This window comes from Staurois parvus, unplaced genomic scaffold (assembly GCF_062004578.1).
Source record: "Staurois parvus isolate SC_StPar_1 unplaced genomic scaffold, SC_StPar_1.0 ptg000239l, whole genome shotgun sequence".
NCBI lineage: Eukaryota > Metazoa > Chordata > Amphibia > Anura > Ranidae > Staurois > Staurois parvus.
The window spans coordinates 2,295,099-2,310,450 of NW_028318035.1; the positions used below are offsets into that span (position 1 = coordinate 2,295,099).

General features: G+C 44.5%; 1 protein-coding gene across 2 annotated transcripts in view; it reads right to left on the minus strand.

Moving 5' to 3' along the window:
• AKT1 (AKT serine/threonine kinase 1) overlaps nt 1–14,754 on the minus strand; it is a 207,780-nt gene extending 193,026 nt beyond the window's left edge. The window contains exon 1 of one of the 2 annotated variants that reach the window (XM_089680299.1): nt 14,108–14,754. The gene's annotated coding sequence lies outside the window, so the exon portion shown is untranslated. Of the gene's footprint in view, nt 1–13,784 lie in introns of both variants that reach the window. The other variant, XM_089680298.1, reaches the window with a different exon arrangement.
• Nucleotides 14,755–15,352: the final 598 nt, after the last annotated feature.

The window sequence follows — 15,352 nt, forward strand, 5'->3', positions numbered from 1 at the left end:
AAAATGACCAATATGAGGCAATGAAATTTCCTTTCTGTAGTCATCTGCAGTGAAGTTCCATATATAATCGCCTACAAGGCGATCTGATAAACATGATCTAAGTGATCGAATAAATACAATATCGCATTAACATTTGTAGTAATATATTACTCCGCATAGGATTTAATTAACCACTTTCCAGGCGGTTTTGCACTAGTCAACTGCCAGGTTTTTTTTTGTGTGTTCTAGTATTTTTAGGTTTATAATCCACACTTTTATATAAGTGAGTCGGAGATACTATTAAGATACAATTATCGTATCAGTTTGGATGGCACTTTTGTTTCCTGAGTGTTTTACATGTGAATGCATGTATGTGTGCAAATACACATGTACATTGTTAATTTGAAGTGATTAGCATTGCATTGTGGAAGCTAATTTATGTGTGTATGTGCATAAGCACAAATACCTGCAAAATAAATGCAAGACATTACCACCAGAAATACTGACGTTCAAACATCAGTACAGTGTGCAAAACACACCTAGATGCTGCAGTTTTAATTTGTGAGCACAAACAGTTACCTTGTTGCAGAGATAAGCTATGTTTATAGTGGTGAAAGGCTTCGGTCACACGGAATCCAAATTTGAAGTCGCATTATTTCAAAGTTGGATGTCAGTGCAACCTGAAAGACATCTGTGCGACTTTACGAACAGATGTCTATGCAAGTCGCACCTGAACTTGCAAAAAGTAGTGCATGAACGACTTTCAAAATCGATTTGACCACTTCCATCGTGGACAATAGGGTGCGACTTGTAACGCAATTTCAAACTATCACGTAAAAAGTCACACTGGTGTGACCAGGGACTAACGCCTAATATTGAACAGCTGTGAACATACTTTACAGTCTGGTACATAAGGTACCACAATGCGAATGTCAGTGTATTAGATTGTCACACTGGTGCGTTGTGACTGTGCTACAATACAAGTTTATACTTCACCAGAACCTCAAGGAACAAAATGTAACCATAATGCCAGAAATATTTAACAAAACACATATGTGATATCCAATATATGGCTCAACAGGTCCTATAGACTACAACTCATTGCAAGTCAGAAATCCAGTACAAAAAAAAAAAAAAAAAAAAAGTTTACCACTGATTTAGCCACTAAACAAAAAGGTAAAAAATGACGCAAAGCTTACAGATCGTCTACAATGGAATTATCAGCAAATGCTCATCAAGTATATAGCAACTCCTGCCATATTCACCAAATCACTTGTGATTCCAATATGGACTCTTCTCTCTTGGGCCTTGAACATTTTTACCAAATTCCCTTGGTGGAGGCTTCAACATTTTTGTCTTCACTTGCGGATACCTAGATTGCATAGCAGCTTTGAGGCATAGGAAGACATAATTTCTCTGTGCCGAGAACTGCAGTGGCTGCCATTGCTGAAATGCTCCTGAAAAAGGCTACTTGCCTGGCTGGCCATCTGATCGAATGGCTACAATGCCTCAGTGACTGCCTCAGAACAAGCATTCAGCTATTAAAGTCAGAACCGTGACCTGCTTTTGTGTCCTAGTTCAGAAAGCCGGAAACTATTGAAGCAGCATAGCCGCCATGGCCTTTTTGGAAGAACTGAGCAATGGTTACTGTCCCACCTCTTACAGTACAAGTTAACTTTCCTACCGACTTGAACAAAATAATAAAGAGTTCAGAAACCAGTCATGCCAGTCTAGGACCCAGCATGCAGAAAACACACGTTGGTTGGAAACTATAGATCCCCCATCCTCCAAACTGTGCAATCCACATAATAGAACATTAAAACAAAATCCAAAAATGTAAACCGCAAGCACCTCAAAACAATGGCCACCATCATAGGATGGTTTATCTCCAGCCCCTACAAAGAAATGGGAGCATCAGTTCTGGGTATTGGCACTTCAGCATAACCAGCACAGTTGTCAGAACTATTGTCTGGCCAGAAGGTGCAATATAATAAGAAATAACTGTTCTTTGCCATAATGAATGAGCGATGAAAACCACATGGCTGAAAATACCCATAAGGAGCTTAATAAATTGAGCCTATGGTCATTTCCTGTGTACAGTATATGCTGCGACGGCTGACAATGAATTATGTTTAGATGGCACAAAGAGAGGTTTTTCTGGATTTATTAAAGGACTTCCGACAAAAAGAAAACCCACAGCTAGAGAGGAGGAAGACTGCTGATCTATCACATGACCTGAAGACCAGCAAATCTGAACTACCTGATCAGTTTGGTGTCAAAAGCTGCCCAATTGCCTCCAACAATATGCAGTGGGCTAAGTCAGGCTCTATATACTGAGCCCCATTCAGACTTCAACATTTTTTTTCGGCAATTTGAGATTTTTTTTTAATGCGTTTTTCATCCATGTTCAGGCTTCAGCATTTTTGTTTTAGCCAATGAAATGCTAGTTACTAGGAGAGACAATAAACCACATTATCTGTGTTTTCAGGCACTTCCATTGAAGTCTATAGGTGTCAAAAACATGCGACTTTGCCTCAGAGAGGCTCCTGTACTTTTTCGAGATTTAGGCAACATATTTGAAGCGACAATGAGCAGGCACCATTGAATATACCCAGAATCTTGATGTTGAGCATTGAAAGTTGTTCAGGAAATGCACTTCAAATCACCCAGGTATGAATGGTGTCTAAAGCAGAACACAAGTAATAAACATTTAACTTACTAACAAAGCTGAGGGAAAATGTAGACTGTACTACTAAAATGTTATCCATTATTGAAAGGTTCCCTTTCAGGTCTACCACCATATTTATTTTAGTTTAAGCATTTTATGGAGCATTCACTGCACAAAACAAGCGGTGGGGGCTGGTAAAAATCAGTCTAGGTAGACTTAAATGATGCACTTTAGTAGGGTGATGTATCTAAACCTAACAACAAAAATTAAATATATTGATGCTTAAAAGGAGAAGTAGGACCAAAGCTCTTTTGGTCCTACTTTTCCAGTAGGTCCCAGGACTGCACTTAGTTCAGCAATCCTGTGACCCATATGCAGCCAACAGAGGGCTACAGTCTGCTGTGGGGTGATGTCACTTAGCTGATCCAGGCTATGGAAGGATCCCGATTTTACAGTCAGGATTCACCCAGATACCTGACCGTAGGTGGATCAGCCTCTCAGCATGTCGCCGAAAGCCTGAGCCAGTCACTCCAGCCCCCTCCACAGCCTAGTGCTCCAGTGAACGCTGGAGGGGTATAGCAGAGAACTGGTGACAGTCATCACTCTCTGCTCACTGAAGACTGAGAACTGAGCGATCAGTGGCAATTTGTAGCTCATTTCTTGTTCCTAAAAGGTGGTGGGGGACAGATGCAGCACTGGACTGATGTTGAATCCACATAGACGAGTATGTACAGTATGTTTTAGTAAGCATTAGTCATTTTTTTTTTTCTTCACTGGATGGTTCTACCAGTAATGCATTTCCTGTCTTAGGGTGATGATCAATCACTGTTCTGTATCTAAGGGGGTGCAGTGTTGTCACCTTAAGACAAGGCTACAATCACCAAATCCTCTCCTCTCCTCCATAACATAGGGGATGTGTTGTTTTGAGCCTAAAACTGGGAACAATGTAACTGATCAAGAGTCAGCACATGCAGAGAACACAGAAGTTAACAGCTCAATTTCTGGGCAGGATCAGCAGGTATTGTCTTTCCGTTATATAGATATAACAAAATGCTTCAAATGGTATAGGGAACATTCCAATAAAGAGAAGTTCAATGTTAGAGTTTACATAATGTTTAACCACTTCCCGTCCGCCTAATATCAGAAATACTTCTATAGGGGGGCATGGGTGCGCAAAATCACATGTATATATTCGTGATTTTGCATTTCTGGGTAGGGGGCGCACCCGAGCGCCCTACCCGTGCCGCCATTCGTGCCCATCAATCACCGGGTCCTGGTCAGTGATTACTGGCCAGAGCCCAGTGCTTGCCGAGGATCTCTGATGAGGAGGAGAACTGTTTGTAAACTAAACAGTTCTCCTCCCGGTCAGCTTGTGCATACTGCTTTGCATGGCTGTACACAGCACAGCCATACAAAGCAGTGTGCTTACAGTGAAGCACAAACACATGGCCCCATAGTAAAACACACACAGCCAGGGGCGGACTGACCATTTGGAAACTCTGGCACTGCCCGAGGGCCCGGGGTCAGTAGAAGGCCCCATGAGATGACCCTGGTACCTTTTCCATAGGCTTTTTTGAGCTTGAGCAAGGACACAGGGGCCCCATGAGCTGTCAGTCCGCCCCTGCACACAGTTAACCCTTTGATCTCCCCTCATGTTAACCCCTTCTTGTCCAGTGCCATTAGTACAGTGTCAGTGAGGTTTTTTTTAGCACTGATCACTGTATTGGTGTCACTGGGGATGTCAGTGACACCAAGTCAGTTCCCCCAGTGTCAGAATGCCCGCTGCAGTCCCGCAATAAGTTACCGATCACCGCCATTACTAGTAAAAATAAAAATTCAAGTATATATACCGCCATTGGTAAACGTTATAACTTTCACGTAAACCAATTAATTTACACGTATTGGGATTTCTTTTTTTTTTGCAAAGAGATGTAGCAGAATACATTTTGGTCTAAATTTATGACAAAAGTTGGATTTTTACAATTTTTTTACTGGACATGCTTAATAGCAAAAAGCCAAAAATATAGTTTTTTTTTCCTCAAAATTGTCGGCCTTTTTTTTATAGCACAAAAAATAAAAAACCGCACAGGTGATCAAATACCTCTGAAAGAAACCTCAATTTTTTGGGGGAAAAAAAGGAGGTAAATTTCATTTGGATGCAGCGTTGCATGACCACGCAATTGTCAGTTAAAGTAATGCAGCACCAGAACGCACAAAATGGCCTGCATTTTTTTTGATTCAGCCAGGAGGGTAAATGAAAGCAAATGTGTGAATGACTAGTTTTAATGCACTGGGGTGCTATCCCCAGAGTAGCACTGCAATGTGCGTTAAGATGTGGTGCCCTTAGAGTCGTAGTCTGTGCTGACCAACGAATAATAGTAAAAAATTATATCCCACATGATTAAACACAACGTACCATGTCCCCAGACCCTGGCAGTCCAGCCTGAAGTGCAGTAACATTTGTTTACAAGCAAGTACTGGGGCATGGCATCAAGCTGATACCATCCTCCAACACCTTCTACAAGTCAATGGCATCATCTCTTTGGAACCTTTAACTCACTCATGCTTCCATTCTACTTCTATCCTTATCATTTATTTCAGGTACTTATATAGCGCCATCAATTTACGCAGAGCTTTACATATATATTGCACATTCACATCAGTCCCTAACCCCCAAGGGGCGTACAGTCCAAGGTCCCTAACTCACATTCATACATACACATACTAGGGACAATTTAGACAGGATCCAGTTAACCTACCAACATGTCTTTGGAGTGTGGGAGGAAACCAGAGTACCCGGAGGAAACCTACACAGTCACAGGGAGAACATGCAAACTCCAAGCAGGTGGTGCCGGGGTTGGGATTCGAACCAGCGACCCTAGTACTGCCAGGCGGAAGTGCTAACCATTTAGCCTCTGTGCTGCCCTCCCTGCCCCTGGCCTCTCCCTGCTATCAGATAATATGGGCAACAAAAGTTGTAAAATGACCTAAAAGCACTTTCATCTCTCCATCTGAAAACGTACACACTTGGTATATGTTCCCACTTTCCTAATCCTCACCTAGGTGAGGTATCCCTTGCTCTATCCCCTGCTCTCCCACAACCACCTGAAATGCATCACATGTCCCAGGAGGCTGCATAACCATTCACTAAGCACTGATGAGCTTGTGCATGCGCAATGGGAAGCCGGCTGCGGTTCCCCAGGTAGCCACGGCTGCCTTTTGTAGTCAAGAAGATGGTGCCGGCGATCAGAAGAAGAACTGGCTATGGAAGTCAATGCTGGACCCCAGACACTGGTTTCATAGTTAATCTAGTTTAAAAAAAAACAAAAAAAAAACACAGCACTAGTCCATCCAGTTCAACATGGGGGGGGAAAAAAAAAAAAAAAAAAAAAAAAAAAAAAAAAAAAAAAGGGAGGGACGGACGTACACCCACCCACCAACAAAAAAACCAATAAAGCATGATCCAATTTGCTCCAGCAGGAGAAAAAAAATTCCTTCCTGATCTCCAAAAATCGATCAGATATTCCCTGTAAATAAATAAATATTAGTATCCAGCTATATAATGTGTATCTAGGAAATAATCCAGGCATTTTTTTAAAACAATCTACTGAGCTGGCCATAACCATCTCTTGAGGGAGTCTATTCCACATTTTCACAGCTCTTACTGTTAAGAAGCCTTTCCGTATTTGGAAATTAAAGCAGAACTCCAAGTACATTTTTGCAATCCCACTGCATGGGAAAAATGCTTGTTTTGTCCAGGGGTTTCAGGAACTTACCTTGTCCTCCAAGCCCCCGGAAAACAGCATTCCCCGATGTCCAGCAGTGGACTGTTCCTGCGTTCCTCATGCCTGAAGTCGGTCTATGGGCATGGTGACATCAGAAACAGTCCAATCACAAGACAGCTAGCGAGCAGAGGTGACAGGGATCGGTCTTGCGCTCTGAGGATTGGCAGATTCAGTAAGTTTATCGTTACTCTCATTACCCCTAGACAAAAACAAGCAGTTCGCTCATGCAGTGCGAGCACAGCCCCACTACATGGTAAAAAGAAAAACATTTTGCCCAGACGTCTGCTTTAACTCTTTTCTTCCAGATGTAGAGTGCCCCCTTGTCCATGTTGATCATATCCCCCTTTAATCTCCTCTTCTCAAGAGAGAATAAATTCAGTTCCTCTAATCTTTCCTCATAGCGGATCTCCTCCATGCCTCAATTATCAGTTTGGTTGCCCTTCTCTGTACTCTCTCCAGTTCCCCAATGTTCTTTTTGTGAATTGGTGCCCAAAACTGAACTGCATATCCCCCCCCCCCTTCTAGGTCATCAGAACTAGTGTCCCCATTGGAAAATTACTTAATTACTTTTCTGGGGACAACTGAAAATTTGGGATCCTCTTTTACTTTCCCTTTCAGTGATAACGGTAAACAGCACAAATATAGAGGGTGAATCTCCTTAACAGGGGCACAGATAGCAATAAAAACCTAATAGGTGATCTATTCCCCCTACACTATCCAAAACTGAAAAAAAAAAAAAAAGTTTTTCCTTTAGTTCCCTCCATGCACACTAGTGTTTTTTGGGGGGTTTTTCCCTTTATATTTTTATCAAATTTTATCATACAAATCAATTTCAAACCAAATCATACAAAAATCTATACTCATTTATGTCCTACATTCCCTTTTTTTTTTTTTTTTTCTTTTTAAGCTGCTAAACCGCTGGATAAAAATGCTGGGTATTTAGTAACGTTCAGGAGAACTTGCGTTGTTAGCATTTTTACAGTACATGTAGAGGGACAGAAGAAAAAAAAAAAAAAAAAAAAAAGCTAGAAAGAAAAAAAAAAAAAAAAAAAAAAAAAAGCGCTAGGGAAAAAAAAGCTAGGAGAAAAAAAAAAAAAAAAAAGTGGTTAGGAGTGTTTTAGTAGCATATAGGAGCATTTAGCATTTTTCTGCTGGAAAAACAAAAAAAAAAAAACTTTTTTTTTCTGCTCCTAGATGCTGAACCTCAAAAAAATGCTAGTAGCCTAAAGCAGTGTGCATGGACACACAGGAGAACACAATTTAGCTTCTAGGAGCAGAAAAATATTTATACTGATAATAGCTTCTAGGAGCTTAAAAAAAAAAAAAAAAAAAAAAAAAAAAAAACACTAGTGTGCATGGAGTCTAAAGCTGAACTCTGGGCACAGAAGCTTTCATGTAAATATAATCCTCAATAGACAACAAAGGGTTCAAATCCACTTTGCGTGCAAATTCAGATGTTACTTTGTTAAAATTAGCTGCGACATCACTGTGCTATACACTCCCTGTACAGAGAGCAGATCTGTGGGAGGGATTCATTAGGCCCCACCCACTACAAGCTGCCTGCAGAAATCTACAGGAAGGGGTGGAGACAAGATTGTATCCATTCATTTTGTATGGCTCAAATCGCACCGCATCAAAAAGGTGCAAAACTATTTTTTTGGGCCGCGCTAGAATCGGATCGCATGGGTATTCACACCCATGCGATGCGATTGTGCACGTCGCACTGTGTTTTGCGGACTGATTTCAGGGTGTTGTTAACTTAGCATACACACCTGCAGCAGTTCACATGAACGGGGTGCGATTGTGATGCGGTGCGGAATTCGCACAGAAACCGCTGCAAATTCTGCACTGCATCAGTGTGAACCAGGGCTGAAGAAAGAATACACATGACGAATATATTCTGATAATATCAGTTCAGTTGTAACGTGCCTACAATGTGTTAATGTGTTGTTTACCTCCGGGAACTTTTCTTTTAATCAATACTCTCAAACTGGTCATTTATGTTTCTAATTTAAACAAGTAAATATTTTTCAAGTTAGTCATCGCACTACTTTCAGTTTTTAGCCTCAGGGGAAACAGAACGAACCAGAGTTCAAAGAGACTACCTGAAAATCTTTACAATGGTGAAAGGAGGATATATTGGATACACAGACAGACACATTACTAGAAAGCATCATCGCTATAATAAAAGGTTCAATAAACAAACAGTTTCTGTGCACATTACTGTGAAATACAATTCCGCCATAAAGTCTACGGCAAGATGGGAGTAGGGAAGGGAATGTAGGGAAGGGAATGTAGGGAAGGGATAGAACCCCTCATGTTTTTACTGATATTCGGGGCTCCATTAGGCTAGAATCGAGTGAGGAACGCGGGCATAATCGTGTGCGTTCTGGACCCGCATAGAAATGTCATGCTCTTTAGCAGATGTACAGGGGTGCCATTAAATTGAATGCAAAGGTAGATTTAAAAAAAATAAAATATATGGGGGCACTCGTGTGTGCTCACGGCCATAGTACACAAAGAACGCAGCTCAGCCCTGCCCCCACTCTACCTCCTCACTGGCTCCCATTGCTGTGTCTCAGCCAATGAGGAAGGAGCAACCCAGGAGAGACGCTGCTCCCTTGCACAGTGCTGGATCGAGATAGGACCTAGATAAGTATTAGGGGAGCTGGGGGGGGGGTGCACTCTAAAGGGTTTTTGTTTTGTTTTTTACTAGGGTTACATCAATACTAAGCATTTGCATGAGTACGATACCTTTGCAGTGCGATTTATGCCCATACAAAATGAAAGGGCTCAGAACGCACTGCAAAGAATTACATGTGATTTGAACAGCAATGTGGTGCCATTCCTGCGCGAATCACATGCGGTTTCCCTGCGGGTGCAGTGCCACCTGAGCCATTCATTTTGTATGGGTTTAAATTGAGCAGCAGAGGTATCGGTACTCAAGCACAAGTATCAGTACTCAGATTAAAAAACAAAAACAAAAACGGTATCAGTGCAACCCTAGTTTGCACCTTCAGGCAAAGAAGAAACCTTCAGCCTTTACAACCACTTTCATTCCTACACCCACATACCAAACCACATGGTGCCGTAGCCCCATGCAGGGCATTTTTTTTTTTTTTTTTTTAAAAAGGGACAGGGACTTCCTTCTCTGTGTTTCTCTCCTGTACAGTAGCCTGGGGGGTGGTGAAAACACACAGCTGAGTCGCATTTTTACTACTCCCCCAACTACCCCTTCTTAACCTGCCAAAGCAGTGCATAGGGATGTCCACCTGTCACAACAAAAATCCCCGTCCTGTTTGGGAGCCAGTCCTGCCACCAAACATGACCCATTTAAGCGAATGGAGCCACGCAGCATTTAAAAGATTAAATCAGGCACTGAGGCGGCCTCCTCGCCGCTTGTCAAACACCTTTGAAAAAGGATCAGAATGCGGATTGCTTTCCAGAAGTGTGACAATCTTGCCGCAAGTCTATACTTTCGCCTTCGGGCCAGTGCATACCAGGAATGGCACAGGAACGCACTGCGAGTTTCTGTGCGATTCACATATGATCCGGGTGCAGTGCAATTTCAGCCCATTCATATGATTGGGCTGAAATTGCAACAGACCGCACCAAAAGTAGTGCATGCACAGCAAACAGATCACACCATGCGATCCGGTGCAGGCAAGCACACTGCATTTGCGACCTGCGTTTGGAGTATCATTAACACTGACACACGCTGCAGATGGCAAGGGCAGTGAGCTTTGAACGTGGCGCAGGAAACGCACACGGAACGTGGGTTCCCGCACTGCATTCTGGTGTGAACTGGTCTTTAGCGAGATTTCCCCGAACTTCCTGTTCTGCTGACATTTTACAAGACAGGAAGTGGGAGGAACTCTGCAACACTGACAGGATTTATTATGGATTTCTTTAGCAGGGAGGGGCGTGGATCCCCTTTCAGGTTTTCATTTCTGCCTATGTCTCTAGTGCAGATTTTCCTTCACTTCCTGTTTGGTAAAATCTCGGTGCGGCAGAATGCGAAGGAAGAGGTTTCTAACAGGGGAGCGGTAAAAACCAGACAGAAGCTCTATTCCTTCCTCACTCTATCCAAAACGAAGTTCAAAATCATTTTCGCTTCACATACCTTTGAATCTCTTTTTCCTGCCGCCATAATGCACAAATGGCAGGGCAAGTGGGCCTGAACACCCAACCACCGCATGGATGTGTTCATGGGGGTCAGAGGTTGTGTGTTGAGAGCGCAATTCCTGCACCAAGCTGTTACCCACAGCTTCTGATAGGGGCCAGCAGGACAGGCTCCCAATCATGTGACCGCTGTGAGAGCCAATCACGTAATCTGGAGACCGCTATTACCTCCCGGGAGAAGAAGGGGGGGGGGGGGGGAAATCAAGGTTTAAATTATATTCCACAGCAATGTAAATAAAAATCATGACTAACTTTTCCCTCTGTATTAACCCCTTCCCACCGGTGGTAAACAAACATGTCTCGGCACGGTGGTGGGACTTAACACCATGCTACCCCATATATAGATCCAGCTGGCATTGCTGTTATGTAAGCGTACGGATTCACACACACCCAGCACTGTGACCACGCGGCCGTCCTCAACCCCCCCAGTCACTGTTTACAGTCAAGAGCTCCTGATCATGTGACAGCCAAAATGATCACATGATCAGGAAGATCCCCTTAAAGGGCTGGCTCTCACCAGCAGGCAAAGTTTAAGAAGTTTTTTTCCTTTTTCTTAAAACATTATATAAATATATAATAATAATAATAATAATAATAATATGGGCCTAATAAGCACAGATACAGTAGAGTCCTTGTTACAAACTACAAATACCAGCCAACCCATGCAAGCCAATGGAAAACTGCTATTCCGACAAACAATGGTTTCCATTCACCAATGTCAAAACAGTAAAAAGACATTCTGATTGGTTGCCTTTGGCCACCTTGCTTTCTGTCCTGTTCTTTACCAAATACTTCGGTAAGGTCCCTTTCACACAGGTGGAAGACTTTCTCACCCAATGAAAAGCAATCGCTTTACAGACCGTGGTTAATTGGCAGCTTACAAGCATTTGGGAAGCGATACTTCCACCTCCTGCATACCTGGTTTTCAAGCGCCAAGAGGATTTATTCTATCCCAATGCGGATTTTACATTGCATTACTGTGCTGCAACTCATAGCAGCGTTTGGCACATGGTTGTGTTGACGTTCCATTGACTTCAATGGGCGAGTTTGACAGACTGTCAAATTGTTGTGCCGAGTGAACACTGCTGTTGCTTTAGTGTAACCTACACTTCTGGCTGCCATAAGTTTGAAGGTAGTCAAAACATGAACCAACCGCCTGTTTTTACTGCCCCTACGCTGCCAGTGTGAACTAAGCCTTAGGCCTCGTTCACTTGGGGTGTATCAATGTGTACCCCGAATAAAGGGCCACGTTTTCCTGCATGGGGATGCACAGGTATTTCATTCATTCCTGTGCAGGCAGACCAACTGATGTCTATTGGGACGCAGCAGCTGCGCAGACACAATGTGACATCCCTGTGGGTGCAGGTGAACGCCCCTGAATGCAGACAGTGTGAACTAAGCCTTAGGCCTCGCTCACTTGAGGTGTATCAATTTGTACCTTACATAAAGGGCAGCGTTGTCCTGAATTCCTGTGCAGGCAGTCCCATTGATGTATATTGGGACGCAGCAACTGAACGAACACAATGCGACATCCCAGAGTCTGCAGGTGAACAACCCTGAACGCAGATAGTGTGAACTAAGCCTTAGGCCTCGCTCACTTGGGGTGTATCAATGCATACCCTGTGAAAGGGCCACCTTTACCAGAACACTGTCTGCATTTGGGGTTGTTCACCCACATGGGCGTCACATTGGGAGCAGCGGGAGTCCATGCAGTGTCTGCGTCCCAATAGACATTAAATGGACTGTCAGCACGGGTGGCATCCTTGAGTGAGTAAACACAGCCCTTACACAGGGTACGCATTGATTCACCCCAAGTGACCGAGGCCCTGATTTGGAGATGGACAGTCAAAACACGGATCGACCACCTGTTTTTACTGCCCTTCTACTGCCAGTGTGAACTAATCCTTAGTTACTCAACAAGTACAGGCCAGGCATGTTTACCGCTCCAAAATATTTCCACTTTTTGATCCTTCTTCCAATAATTTTTAAAGATCACAGTAACATCATAAATAGCGCCACGTCAAAACATGCAAAACTAAAAGCTGTGCAACTCGGTTATGTTTGACAACGGTTTACGTTACCCATAGCAACCAGACACTTTCTTTCATTATCCAGCCCATACTGGTATCAGGCCTGTGATTGGTTGCTATGGGCAGCGCAGACGCCCTTGCGCCACTTTTCTATGTCAGGCCTAACCGGCGCCCAGCTAATTTCAAATCCCAGCAGAACCAGCATAGTTTGGGTTAAACAGCGGCCTGGTTGCTATGGCAATATGGCAAATAACAACACACACACATATAGGCCTCCTCCCGTCTCTGCTGGCTTTATATACATATATTTTCCAAGTAAACATTCGCAGTCTGCGTCCTCCATTCCTAGAAGGCTGGGTACCAGGCAGACAGACGATCACACTCCACATAGCAGAGCCGGCTGCACAGGCCAAAGTGGGATGGGTCACCATGAACCCGAGAACGCAGCCATAGATATGACACCATGTACGCAGGAAGTGGGCATCACTGGGAGGGGTGCGTTCAACGGACAGCGTTCAACTGCCTGCAGAGCATTAGAGAAGCAAATAAGAAGAATATAAAAACACATAAAAACACACAACACCTTCACGCTACAACAGTCCTGCAATGACGGAAAGGAAACAAATAAACAAAAGCAATCCTGTCTGGGGGACGGGGAGGGCAGAGGATGTTGCAATGGAGACTTCAGCATCCTATTTTGTTATCCAATGGGGGGGGGGGAAACAACAAAAAACAGCCAACAGTACATCCTGCATCATGCAACGCAGCCGGTCTCATGTAGATATCTGGCAATGAGGATTGCACGGTGCAACGCCGGGCAGCAGACAGGGGCCAGCTTGTAATGTGCCTTTTATTGGACGGCTATGCGCATATGCATGAGACAGGAGATGCTCTGCCTGCATAGGCCCTATGGCTAGGCTGCAGTCTACCCAGCACCAGGGGGGTGGGGCACCAGACAAGATGGGGCATTAAGGGGGCTCTGGAATAAAAGGAAAGGGGGGGTGCCTCCACCAAGGCCCACCGACGGGGTAAAACAGGATGTTGGTGCCAGCCTAGGGTGTGTGCTTTAGTAGGGAGGTGAATGGATACAAGGGAGGGGAGTTGGCGAGTGGAGGGGGGGAGAGGAGGGGGTTGACTTACATGGATGCAAGAGGTATATAGGAGCTGTGCCTGCAGGAGGAGGAATGCCACCGGGGCTTGGGGCCTAGAGGTGGATAGCAGCCAGCTGAAGCCACACCATCACCGAGGGGAGCATGAGAGGGAAGGGAAAGGAAAGAAGGAAGGAGGGGGGAGGAGAGGAGAGCAGACACAGAGAGAGGGGGAGAGGGTGGGAGGAGGAGGAAGAGGGGAAGGAGAGGGCTGCTGCTTGTAGTATTGCTGCTGCTGCTGCAGATTCAGCCCATTGATTGCATGGAGGGATGGGAGGATCCGGTTGCTGCTTGGCTGGAGGCTGCTGCTGTCACCTTGCTGACACCCAGGGGTGCTGCCGCTGCAGGGGATTGCTGGATGAGCTGTGCTGTCAACCCTGGATCATCCTCCTAGGACAGGATCAGCTGCCCCCAGTGCTGTGTGTCTCCTCTTCCTGCACAGAGTGTAGACTGTCTCTTCCTCCCTGCACACAGTGTAGACTGTCTCTTCCTCCCTGCACACAGTGTATGTAGACTGTCTCTTCCTCCCTGCACACACACAGTGTATGTAGACTGTCTCTTCCTCCCTGCACACACACAGTGTATGTAGACTGTCTCTTCCTCCCTGCACACACAGTGTATGTAGACTGTCTCTTCCTCCCTGCACACACAGTGTATGTAGACTGTCTCTTCCCTCTTCCTCCCTGCACACTATGTAGACTGTCTCTTCCTCCCTGCACGCACACAGTGTATGTAGACTGTCTCTTCCACCCTGCACACTGCGTAGACTGTCTCTTCCACCCTGCACACTGTGTAGACTGTCTCTTCCTCCCTGCACACTATGTAGACTGTCTCTTCCTCCCTGCACGCACACAGTGTATGTAGACTGTCTCTTCCTCCCTGCACACTGTGTAGACTGTCTCTTACTCCCTGCACACACACAGTATATGTAGACTGTCTCTTCCTCCCTGCACACACTGCCTTCTCTCCTCCTTTCTCTAGCCTCTCTCTGTCTATGTGTCTCCCTCTTCCACCCTGCCTGCTGATGACCACTGGGTCCTACCGCCTGCTCCAGGGGGAGGAGCCTGCTCTCACTCTGGATGTGTAGATAGCAGACAGGTGAGCTTTAACCTCTCAGCTGCTGGGCTAGAAGCTGTTTCCAGGCAGGTCGCATGACGGCTCGCCATCGCCTGATTGCCAGGGATGTAGGGTGTCCTTGGTTTTCTGGACTGATCACCAATACCCCAAATGCCTTTTTTTAACACGCACACACTGCATAACAGTGACACTAAACTCTGGTTTAAAAAAGAAAAATTCTATTCAACTATGTATTCTTAAAGTGTAACGAAAGACATTTTTTTCAGTTTGGATAGAGCAAGGCTACTTTCATACTAATCTGCGGCAAAAACACGTATGTGTTTTTATTGCATTTTTAAACATGTTTTTACCGCATTTGCAGTGCGCTTTTTTCCATTTTCCATTGACGGTTATAGAACCAAAAATGCAACTTTTTGCGTTCAAAAAGGTCCCTGACCCTTTCCAAAAACGCACCGGGTGAAAATGCGGAGATTTGAGCGTGCC